This window comes from Amblyomma mixtum, chromosome 8 (assembly GCF_055824585.1).
Source record: "Amblyomma mixtum isolate Tamu chromosome 8, ASM5582458v1, whole genome shotgun sequence".
Classification (NCBI taxonomy): domain Eukaryota; kingdom Metazoa; phylum Arthropoda; class Arachnida; order Ixodida; family Ixodidae; genus Amblyomma; species Amblyomma mixtum.
Genome location: NC_143019.1, coordinates 31307955 through 31320274, shown reverse-complemented (window position 1 = coordinate 31320274; position 12320 = coordinate 31307955). Strand labels below are relative to the sequence as shown.

The 12320-nt window shown below is 43.4% G+C and overlaps 1 long non-coding RNA gene across 1 annotated transcript; it reads right to left on the bottom strand.

Annotated features, from left to right (window-relative positions):
• Positions 1 to 987: 987 nt before the first annotated feature.
• On the bottom strand, positions 988 to 11650 carry LOC149331906 (uncharacterized). The gene is made up of 3 exons (XR_016284859.1): positions 11520 to 11650; positions 11360 to 11460; positions 988 to 1074 (listed from the first exon to the last, which is right to left on the bottom strand). It is a non-coding gene; the product is annotated as an uncharacterized LOC149331906 (long non-coding RNA).
• Positions 11651 to 12320: the final 670 nt, after the last annotated feature.

Sequence of the window (12320 nt, the reverse complement as noted above, 5' to 3'; positions counted from 1 at the left end):
AAAACTAAATATTTCGCCGCACAGAACAGGAAAAGGGCGAAAATACACTCGAATGGACAGGCAAAAACAGTAGTACAGAACCTACATGATCGCTTTTAGCTGACACTACCTCCGATTGTGCCAATAGTCCCGGGAGACACTAATTTCGATTTCTCTGAGGAATGCTCCATAGAGTGCTCAGAAAACAAATTGAGAAAATTTTTTTCACAGGTATATCAGGCCTCGGTAATCTCATGTTACTTGCAAATATGGTTTTCATGTGCCGCGCATGTGTTTTATGCTATTTTTATTCGCATTTGTACAGTATTCTTTCATTATTTCACGTTAAGAAAATCTAAACCTTTTTTTGAGGGTCCAGATATTTTATATTGTCTGTATACTACACTCCATATCCAGTACATTTTCACAGTGCAACAAATGTTTTATATGGTTTTGTATATACAGTGAGTACACTGTCTGTTCGTCTGAGTTTCCTTTAAATACATGTGATATAAAACAGCATAGATAAATGCATCAGGTTCTAGTGCTATATATAAAAACCAATAGACTTGGTTCCGAATGTCCGCCTTTGAGCTCCGGGTGCAACCTAGGGAGCCAGTTTGTTGCGAGTTTATCGGGTCGAGCAGCGTCATACACTGCCTAGATTCACCTGCGAAGCGCAGAATCTCACAAAAAAATAGCATAGTGTTGGCAGGTGGCCGCGGGTCTTCCGTTTCTGCGAAACATAGCGCGTTTTACTCTAGCCTAAGACGGTAGCTGACCTTTAGACATAACATACAGCGCCATGATCGATCAGATTTTCCTTTTTCTATCTCGTGGATGTTGCAGCGTCACGGTCATGAAGAGTGCATTTCTGGAGTTTCTTCGACATTCAGCACCAGAGTTGTTCTCGTCACATGTGAGTCGAATTCCCAGGACATTCCACAAAATTCCTTACTTTTACACGCAGATCCACGTTCGGCATAGAAGCAACAAACTCACCTTCCGGTGATAGGCCAAATTCTATCACCTTAACCACGGCGCAATTATTCCGGGTGTCCAGCACCTCTAATATTTCGTCGGTTTCAGGCACATCTGTTGTTGAAAAAGGAGAACCCATTATTCGCCCTGCGAAATGTCACGCTTTGTCCTTCGTATACATTGTTTGTCTTTACAGAGAGCAAGCATGTTATTAATTTTTTTTTCGATTTTCGTTTGTTGCATGTTAAGGGTACAAGGTTGAAAAACACTGAAATGAAGAAGAAGGTCCCCAAGACAGGGACCTGGGATGAGACCTGTTGTGAGAACAATTAAAAAAATATATACAGTCAGCAGATGCGAAAATTATAAAGTTGTTGGCATCTGTAAAGAACAGTGAGTGAGATACGTGAACGAATGCAGACACTTATTTGAATGAAAAAAATTGCAAACCTAAAAGCGTACAGAACAACAGGAAACAAAAATCATAGAATATGATATAAATGACAAAACTAGCACCATTTACCATGAGAAATACTATTAGGGAGTTTGTAAAAACTGACTAAGAGCGGATTTAAAGGCACAGATATTTAATGATTGCTTAATGGCAACAAATATTGAGTTCCATAATGTGGTAGCAGAGACACGACCTGTTTGTTTACCATAATGAGTGATAGGTTTAGGGATTAAGAAGTTACTGTGATCAGAAGAACGTGTTTCGTTGCGACGCGGATTTTGGTCACTGGTAGTTATCGAAAAAGGGAGTAGCTTTTTAACAGATTTGTACATAAGAGTACATAAATTCTAATAAATTATTTTGGGCACAGACAAAATACTATGTGGTAGGAGCAGACGAGGGACATTTACGCGCACAGAGTAGTGATTATAGGTGATAATGCGAATTGCTTGATTTTGGATAGTTTGCAGAGAATATAAATGCGAATGATATGTTTCCTCAAGATGAAATGCAATACTGGATGTGGGATTCGATGAACGAATAATAGAGGGAAATGAGAATGGGAATATGAAAATACGGGCGAGCTTTAATTAGTACTCTAATACCATACGCCATTTTTCGGGAAATGGATGTTATGCGAGTCTGAAATTTAAGCTGTTTGCCCAGTACTGCTGAAAGGATCGAGTTTGAGCCTGTGCTAACAGACGGGTTTTTGGAAGGAATTTTATGGGGTGACCTAAAAACTATAAAGCTAGAGGGGTGCATTATTGGACAGAAAATGGTTTCTGCAGCAATCGAATCCATTCTGTGCTTCAATGCTAATTTATCAACCACTTTATTTATATGTGAATCCGAGGTTAAGATTGCAGTGTCGTCCGCATAAAGAAAACAGTTGGAATTATAAAGACACCAAGGGAGCTCTTTAATAATATAATAAATATAGAAGAGGGTCAGGAAGGGAACTTTGCGGAGCTCCAACGTTAGTGGTCTTGAATTTTGCGCATGTTCCTGAGATGAACACGGCTTATTTTCTATTGAATAAATAGCTTCTGATTAGTGAAAGAGCAGGCCCTGCTGAAAATTTCGCTGAACAAATAACGAAGGAATGAAAGATGAAAGATAAAAATGATTAGCTTTGCGATATGCGGCTCTCCTCCTTGACCAATTAATGAAATGCGGGAAGGCCTGTGTAACCGAAACCAGTAATAAGTTACGCCTCAAAGCATGTACCGCAGTGTACATAAGTGGCTTTCGTGAAGTGTTAAGCTTCTACCTGTGTTGTATTGCCGTTTATGGGAATAGAATTTACTTTTTACCTGTGTTCCGTTGCCGATTAGGAAAATAAGGTTTACTGTGCAAGGGTGAAAGCCAGTGGAACGGCCGATGGCGCTGAAAGGACGCTACTTTTTTTTCTAAATTTGCGGCTCAACCTAACGAATGCCAATACGCAAGATTTTGCAATAGATGCCGCGTTACAGCCGCATTGAGCGCAATTTTTTGCGCTTATAATAAATTAATTTTCGGAACTTGCACGGACCTCTTTACAGGACCTACAAATATCTCGACGATTTTTTGTTTTTTTTTTGTCTACGGTACTGACTGCCGAATAAATACGACATACAACGTTAGGGAAGTTTGCAAAGAATGCGTTTCTGGCCTCTAATTTAAAAAAAGGCCAATAAATACTACATGCTTCAATATTTTAAGTCTCAAGTTTGTGGCTGGCCATGAACACGAGGAGAGTTTTGGGAATGACCGAACTGCATTTAAACAGAAATCCAGAAAAAGCAAGCTTTATATTCTAATACGGACTGAAAGATCTCGGGTTATATTATGATATGGTATTTGTGCATGCAGATTTGCCCACGAAACCATTACTAAGCAAACACTACCAGGGTGTTTTCAGCTGATTGATAGTACGTACTGTACTTTGCCTGTATAGCTACGAAGTAATATAGCTGCACCATTCTGCTCTTGATAATCAGCTTTTGACAAACTTCAGGTTTTAGATCAAGAAGAGAAGCATTACAGCATTTTCTAAATGAATATCAAAAATTGTGCCGGTTGCCGGCACATTTATTCTCTTCTTAAAGGCACACATTCTTTACTCTACCCAGTGTGGCCTGGATTTAACAATAGTCTCATCATCGCGAATGATGCTGTTTGAATGGGGCAAAACACTCTGTGCAGCGGACTTGGCCAGGGCTTGCACCTTTAGCGTTTGGATTATTTGCCTACGAGTTGCATATTACTGGTACTCCTACGAAATTTTTCAAAAAAACTTTTGCGCCCTTCTTACCACTCAGAGGAAAGCAGTCAAGATCACACCTAAAATCTTTGCATGTGGTAACAGATGTAAACTAGAGCAACTAGAGATGCACAAAGCAGTAGAAGCAATATTCGGAACCCAACACGCTGGCCAGATCAAGAGACTTAGCACGACCCCAAGGTTTGGCACTTGCTGAACAGCCCAGGCTGCCTAAAAAAAAGTCGCCAGAGACATTTCGAACTGCTTACGTGCGAGACGGCGTAAGCGCGCTCTCTCTGTGAACGCCGTCGCTGCGCGCTGCAGCGTGATGTAACCCGATGCCAATCAGGCAGTTCTACATCTACATGGCTCTATGTAGCCGGCGCCGTGTCGCCGTCGGACCCCTCCAGAAAAGCAGTCGTCGCCGTACCGCAGCCCCTGCTCCACAATAAGGGTCTGACGCGATAGCTAACAGGTTAGGTTATATATAAGCAGAACTGGCCTTTCTCTACTTAACGTGTATAGATACTTGGGAGCCATACCATTCCTGGCGCAGTTGTCTAATGGTTAAGCTGTGCGCCACTGCCCTCGGATGTCAGGTGCTGCCACAGGTGAAATTTGTGCGATCCACGTTTTCCCGAGACAACCTCGCGCGACCAGTCATTAATTTAAATGCCACCTGCCAGGTTGCATGACGACGTCATTTTAATCGGTACCATCAACTGGCAACACACTAGAGACATCATTTTGCTGAACTGAGCAAGGCTTAAGCCTTAAAATGGAATGCGCAGATATAGACCACCCGGTTAGGATTCTCAAGAATGTCGGTTTAAAGCCCCCTACCTCGAAGTATGCTCTTCCAGCTCAACGATGGGCAAAGAACGGGGTGACCAAAAGTCTTAACCCGCACGTTTGCTGAAAGGCTGGGCATTACACCTACCGCTGCCATAGACCCTAGACGACGCGTAGGAGTGATTTCTGCGGTCCTCATAGGGTCTGAACTAGCCATAATAAGGGTAATATGCGCAACTCACACCGGCAAGGCAGAAAGGGCCACTAAATGCTTAGAACTCAATATAGCTCTCCCCGCCGCGGTCGGGATATCACAACTATACGCACCGATTCACAAATCACCTACACGTTCCTGTTTCGCGGAGTAGCTCCAGAGCAGGGAAAACGCCTCCACCCAGTAACTCCCAACCCTCTTATCAAACATATGTCGTGTGGGGACCAGAACCTGTGGATTTCTCCGGGATCGAGCGCGCTAACGTGTGCGACCAAGAGGCATCGACCAGGCTCCGCATGTATCCTTATCCTACCCCACTACTTGCAAAGGTGGAAGGGCTATGGGATACAGTGACATTATAAAATATTATAGACAAGACGGGACGGGGTACCCCCGCCTGACAAACGGTTTAACCGTGAGGAGAGCGTAACCTGAAGCTGAATCCAGACTAACACCTACACCTACACGCCTACACCTACACCTACACGCCGCTGCATTTCTCGTTAGACATCTCGAGCAGAATGTAGGAACATGGCTGTTCTTAAGTGGATGTAATTCGTTTTGTATTCCAGTTCCCAGCACGCACATTGTGGTCAAGGGAGCTGTCTCTGCGAGCGCAGGATTACCTTGAAAAATAAAAAAATGTAGTTTTAAGCCACAGACGCCTATTATTTTGTTGCGAAAGCAACACTACTGGAGCCCACCTCGACTCGTCGCGTATGTTCGTGGCGGTGCGGCTACCAAACGACCTTGAGTCACCGTTGCCTAGCAACCGCTTCAGCTGCGCTTAACAGATGGCGCCGCTGTCGCCTGTTGCCTACACACCCAGATGACACCACCCTCGCACAGGCGCTGGGTTTCACAGTTCATGACGGTGTCGTGCCGGCCAGGGAGGTAGCAACGTCCAAAGAGCGACTGCGTCAGTGGTGGTGGCGGACTCTGCGATCTTGTCGTTATGGAGGGCGCGAAAGAGAGGCAACAACGACAGAACGAAGCGAGGAGGAGACAGCGCTCAAGAGACGCCAGAAGAGCTCGCCGCACTACTCAAGAAGTGCCGTGATAAATATGTGGCCAGTCGTGCCACATCTTGGAGTGACTCTGCGACAACCTTGGAAAGGGCCAGTTCGAGTTATCAAGACGGTTGGAATAAGACGAAGCGTAGACGACGTGCCGAGGAAATGGAGGAAGAACGTGCAAGAAGACTCGAGGCACGGCGGCTCGCCGATGCAGCTAAACGAGCTCGCTTGCACTCTGTTTTCAAAACGTTCCAGCTACATAACTGGAACTGCTTTACATATTCATAAAATATGTGGACCAGCATTTTCCAAGATGTTAGGAGGAACGGTGCCTACATATTACTACCTTGAGCTTCACGCCAGCTTCGCGAGAGGTTGCTCGGGAAGAGGAACATGGGTCGCACAATACCTACGGGTGGCTGGGATAGAAAAAGGCACCTGCCAGTGCAGTGGCGCATCTGTACCCCACTGCGCCACTGCGGTGCTAATGGTCTGAGGACTCGACGCCATCTATGAATGTTAAGTAATTCTGCCTATGCGAACATTAACTCACCAACGATATCCCGTGATACCCTTCAGGCAGAGCTTAACTGCCCCCTCCAATTGAATGAACACCTGCTTTCGCATGTCTTCTCGATTTAACTACGTTTGACCCCCACCAATTTTTATTGCGAAACCAATACTACTTGCACTTTCACGCCTTTGCCGTGCCGCGGCGGTGACCACCATCGTGCAGCGGCGGTGACCACCATTGACATTTATTTGCGAAAGCAAGACTACTTGCACTTTCACGCCTTTGCCGTGCCGCGGCGATGAGCACCATTGACCTTCAATTGAGCTTGATTGCATTAGATTGTATTAGATTGAATTAGATTGGTTAGATTAGATTGGAGTAGACTGGATTGGACTAGACTGAACTGGATTGGATTGGATTGAATTAGATTAGATTAGATTAGATTACATTAGATTAGATTAGATTACATTGAATTGGATTGCGTTCGATTGGACTGTAGTGGATTGAATTGGATTGGATTGGATTGGAATAGAATGGATTGGATTGAATTGGTTTGGATTTGATTGCATTGGATTGGATTGGATTGTATATCCGATGCATCACCACAAGTCTAACCAGAAGCACCACCCCCAGCGACACTACCAGCTGTACCATGGCGTAGGTACGGATATTGCTTTTGCAAATACCGGGCTTAACCAAGCTAAGCCACAGCGAATTTTTTTTTAGTTGAACAGTTCGTGTAGTTTTCATGAAGTTTCTTTCCTTTTTCCAGCTTATATACAAACATTGCTTCTGTAAGTTCTTTTGCTTAAAGTCGGCCCTTGTCCTGACTTTACCTTGAGCTTGTTCATTGGCTTTGTTTCACTTTCTTTTTTTTGCCAGAAATGAATCGTATGTAACGGCCAAAATGCCGTATGTACCGCGTTCTCTCCCGTGTGCTCACAGGGAACAGCGCTAGAAGACGGCCTTGACATTAGAACATACGCATTCACGGATCTTGCTCCTCAAGAATTTAAACATGAATTTGCTCGTTTTTGAAACGCAGTGATGAATGATCTGAACATTCGTCGAGACGTACGGAAAGCTGTCACTGTCGGTGTGGTTTTCGCTCGTCCGGCGTTCTAGTCCTCTGTTGCGTTAAAACTGTATCTAATAACTAGGCGGCAAGGCGAGGAATTGAATGGCTGCTTCCCGCATAAAAGTTTCCAATGAGTTCTAGCGGTTATCTTCTTTACGCAGTGAAGGAATTGGGTCACCGAGTGGTGCAACCACTGGAAATGCCAGCACGCAAGAAGGCTGCTGAGGATTGTAAATATTGTTACATGTTGTATGTTGGACATCCTAGGCCTAGAAAACCCAGAAACCCCTGGCTGAGAATACGTTGATCAAAATAGAAAAACTGTTATCGCTTGATTGAACTTGGGAAATGGTTCCATCTCACCTGCAAAGGAAAGTTCAGTTCGCCACATGCCCTTTAGGTGCAATGGCGGAGTGATTACTAAGTTAAGGAATGCGTACAATTTCTCACATATGAATAATCGTTCTCAATGAAGTCCGTAAAAATAAAATATCAGCAGATAGAAATCATATTTATATTAGAAAGTTTAATTTAGAGACATGCATGACCACACCTAGGTGACAACACGGTTTCTTAATGATGTTTTAAATGATGGGATATCTTTAGTAGCAATTCAGGGAAATTTTCCGCACGAAATATTCCGAAACCGCTGCAAAAATCAGTGATAAAAAATTTGCCTTCCTTCCAAATAAACTTGCGAAAAATGACAAGTGGTAGTTTGCCCAGTGTTATATTTTATATTTCACACCCTTCCGGTGATCCGATCAAACCAAGTTTCATGAGTAGCTAGTTTTAAAGCATCGAATGCGGGATATGGTCACCAACCAAGGGATCTCATTGCTGCTGCTCTTTTGTGCCCTCGCGAGTACGCTAAGCTCTCTTGCGGCAGGTGAGCAATAATTTACAGCCTGAAATGTTTCCACCTTGGGCTAGGTGTACACAGTGATCAACAATAAACTTTGTATGGCAAGGAGCAGAGTCTAATATTTTGGTTCCTTTGAGTTCATGATTGAAGTGCGCCGGTCGAAATATTCGTACTCGTGTGTGCAATGACTAGTGGCCAGCAAGAAGCTTATTTGTGTTTAGCATTGAAGTTTAGAAGCGGGTTAACGACCTGGAAAGGCAGATCTTCAGAGCACATGCGTGCTACTTAAGTCATAAATAATTCATGCTTGACACATAACTTCTAGCAGAATAATGGCACCAATTATCATTGGATGACAACTTTTAATCAACAAATATAAAGTGATTTTTGTTCTATAAAGGACTCAAAAAGGGGCTACTAAATATTACGAAATAATGAAATAAAACAGCGGAAGGAACGGGACGAAATACGAAGGAGCAAAAACAGAGACACGGGCGCTGAAACTTGCTTCACTCCCTCACTCATGTTTTTGGCACACGTGACACACAGTTACTAAAGAGAACTCGGGCTTCATTGGCACGGAACGGCTCGATACCGTAATCTCAGGAAGCTAACTTCCGTGATTAAGGTGCGCAGTTTACGGCAAAATATTGGACCTCTCCGAGGGCGCATCGCGTCCGTGTCAGTAGTATGGCCTCACTTAGTTTTTGTGAAGTGTTTTCATAAATTTTGGTTTATGGTATCTTGAGGTTTAACGTCGTGAAGCGACTCAGGCTATGAAGGACGCCGTAGTAGACAGCACCGGATAATTTCTGCCAACTGGCTTTCTTTAAGTGTGCTGACATCGCACAGTACAAGGGCCTCTAGAATTTCTCCTCCACTGAAGTGCGACCGCCGCGGCCATGATTGCACCTTCGTCTTTAGGGTCAGCAGCCGAGTACAGTAACCAGTGAGCCAGAGCGGCTTCTCATTATATAATTCTACCACGAAATCTGACAGTTACCGGCTTGTACGTGCCAGCACAATTAAAAAAAACGCTCATAATGAATTTGGGTAATTATTGTAATGGCTAGTAATCACCTTAAAGTGTTTTGGAAGCCTTGTAAATGCGTGCAAATTGCATTTTCGTTGTATGTAAAAAGAGGCTATTGCAAACAGGCGCACGAAGATAAAAGAAAATTTCAAATCCAAATTGCTGCTTCGTTGCTGCGCACAGAGCAGATATGTTTCTTTTCATTTTATCCTGACATATTTCTTTGGGACAAGGTTGGCTTATCAGGCTTAAAGAAGCATAGTCACCTAGCTTTTGGATGCGTGATCTCTTCTTTGAAATGATGCTTAAGGCATTATTATACTTGGATTACCATGCGGTATTCTATGTGGTATTCTCCTACGGCTGCTACATTATTTATAATCAAATTTCTTTCCTGTGCTGTTTCGGTTTCGGTGGTTTCAAGAGCCGAAGGATGACTGTGACGTGAAGGTGTAGTTATAGTTTATGGTTTATGGTTTATGGGGTTTAACGTCCCAAAGCGACTGAGGCTATGAGAGACGCCGTAGTGGAGGGCTCCGGAAATTTCGACCCCCTGGGGTTCTTTAACGTGCACTGACATCGCACAGTACACGGGCCTCGAATTTCTCCTCCAAAGAAATTCGACCGCCCCGGCCGGGATCGAACCCGCGTCTTTCGGGCCAGCAGCCGAGCACCATAGCCACTGAGCCACCGCGGCGGCTTTAGTGTAGTTATAGGTCACGTGAGGCACGAAACAACTACAATATAATTGCAGCTTCTACATGCGTTGTCTTTTCGGCTCTTCAGGAATGCTGGCTTCACCACTGTAGTGAATTAAAACGACGAAGCAGTGATTACAGCGCAGTTTTTCATGCCTGTCATGACATATAACTACACTTTAACGTCACAGCCATCGTTCTGGTGTTGAAACTGAAACCGAAACATCAAGACAGAAAAATTCAATTATAAACTATTTAGCGGTCGCGGGCAAATACTACACGGTTATTCATGCATTGTAGTGTCTTCCGCTTCATTGCAGAGAAGAAAACATGAACCAAAATTCGGTGTCTACAATCCTTTAGCTCCAGCTGCACGGTCATTTCAAGCTGAGCTCCGATTCCCCCCCCCCCCCCCCCCCCCCCAAAAAAAGCCATGTAACAATGATGCTAGACGCCTAGAGAAAGCACCCCAAGCAAAGAAGATGCATCGCGATACCAACATTGCATATATGTAAGGCACGCCTCTCAGCAAAACAAAAAAAAAAGAACGGAAATCCGAGGCCGCAGTATGGCCATTGTATCGCGTGCGTGCGCGTAAAAACACTTATTCTTCTTTTAATTTTTTCTTGCTTACAACTATCGTTGGGGTAGAGATGTACAGGCCGTTTTGGGAGACGCACACAAGAAAGAAAGCTTTAAATGTGCTGAGGCTCAATTATTACATGTTTCCAGAATCTTGGTACAACCCGCCGGTAAAATATTTAATGCGGAAAGATTTTTGTAGCTCGAAGCTGAGAGATTAGTGTTCGGCTTAATCGTTGCGGACTTAAGAAACTGTCGTATCCATCATGTTTAGGAAAACTGGCGTGCTACATTAGTATACAAAGTTTGAATCCGGTATCAAGCCGTCTCTAGTGGCGTCCTGTATTTTGGTTTATCATGGATCTTTTGGAGATTACACGCTACCTTCCATGTCATCTTTACGATTAATCGAACGTGTGGCGGTGAATGTGCTCGAGAGATTGTAAAACGTACATTCATTTTTATGAGCGCAGGAGGCGCTGCCACTATCGCAGTTAAGAGGCATTTCATGCCTCCTTTTCGGAGGCATGGCATAATGGGTGGAAGCTGTATGCACTGCAGTATTAGGAAAGGTTCAACCAGATGATTTTGATTGTGGACATTAGGATATCTTATCATTCCTGCTTATAATAATCAGTCAGATGTTCCTCACCTACAGTCTTTGAAGTTTCCACGCACGAGCGCTGTTCAAAACAGAAAAATGATGGCAACCTGGTTGCATAAGAGTTCAGAACTGCGGTTTCCTAAGAACGAATGCACAGATGTCTAACGCCCAATACCTGAATACCATTGCGAAAAAGAGCGCTTACCTACCACGTAGGCGCTGAAACTAACTTTCGATGGCTTTATTTTTGGTGAGCCAGTTGGCTGCTTGCTAAAAATGAACTAAAAATTTTTTAACTCACCTGTAGTGGTTGACACCGCCAATGAATCGTAAGGTGTGTGAGTCTCGTCCAGCCAGTGTTGCCAGTTAAATAACTCTCCTTTCCGGCTTTTATTGAATGTTCTGAAATCCATTGGTAAAATCAAGTAGTGGTAAAAACTGTGATTTTCGAGAAAACTTACTGTGAGTTGTACTTGAACTGGCGCTGAAAGGACAGGCTTCGTTTGTCTATCTTGGATATGGTGTCTCTTCTACATGTAACGTTTCCGGGCTCAGATGTGTTACGAACCCAAATTACTTTGCGTTCTTGCAGGAACTGTAGTAGAAATGAAAAAAAAATTACACCGCACTAGTTCTACTAAAACACTTGTTTTCAAAAATTCTAGCGCTAGTTTATCTCCTCTCATACCACGTACAAAGATTATATCAGGGAGCAAAAAGCATAATAGCGTCAATCCTATATTAAAAGTTTTGTTAAATGCACAAACATCTTGGTGTATATAATTTTTTCTTGCACGGGAAACACAAGGAAAAAGAAATAGCAAGGAAGCTTGACTCTAAAATTAGAAACTGATTTTTGTCCTGTCGCCAGTGTGGTATTTGTTGTTGTTTGCAGCTACCTATAACTACAGCAAAGACAGACAATAATTATTGTCATAATAAATGATTTTTAGCGCAACGGGGACACAACACAAGAAAGAAGACAACACGGGCGCTGAAAACATACTGAAAACCAACTAGCTCAGCAGTTAACAATCTTAAAGTATAATTATAGTCGTTGCGTAATATTGAGCCTTCTCACTTTGAAAGCCCCAACGTCAGCATAATGGAATGATTTGAATGTGGATAACTTCTGCCAGAAAAAAAAGCATTTTTAATCAATGAAATTTTAGTTCTTAATCTCACACAAGAACTAATTACGTTAACAGCGGCAAAAAGTATTGCCACGGTGCCCCCACAGAAAGGAAGGAAGGGTGCTGTAA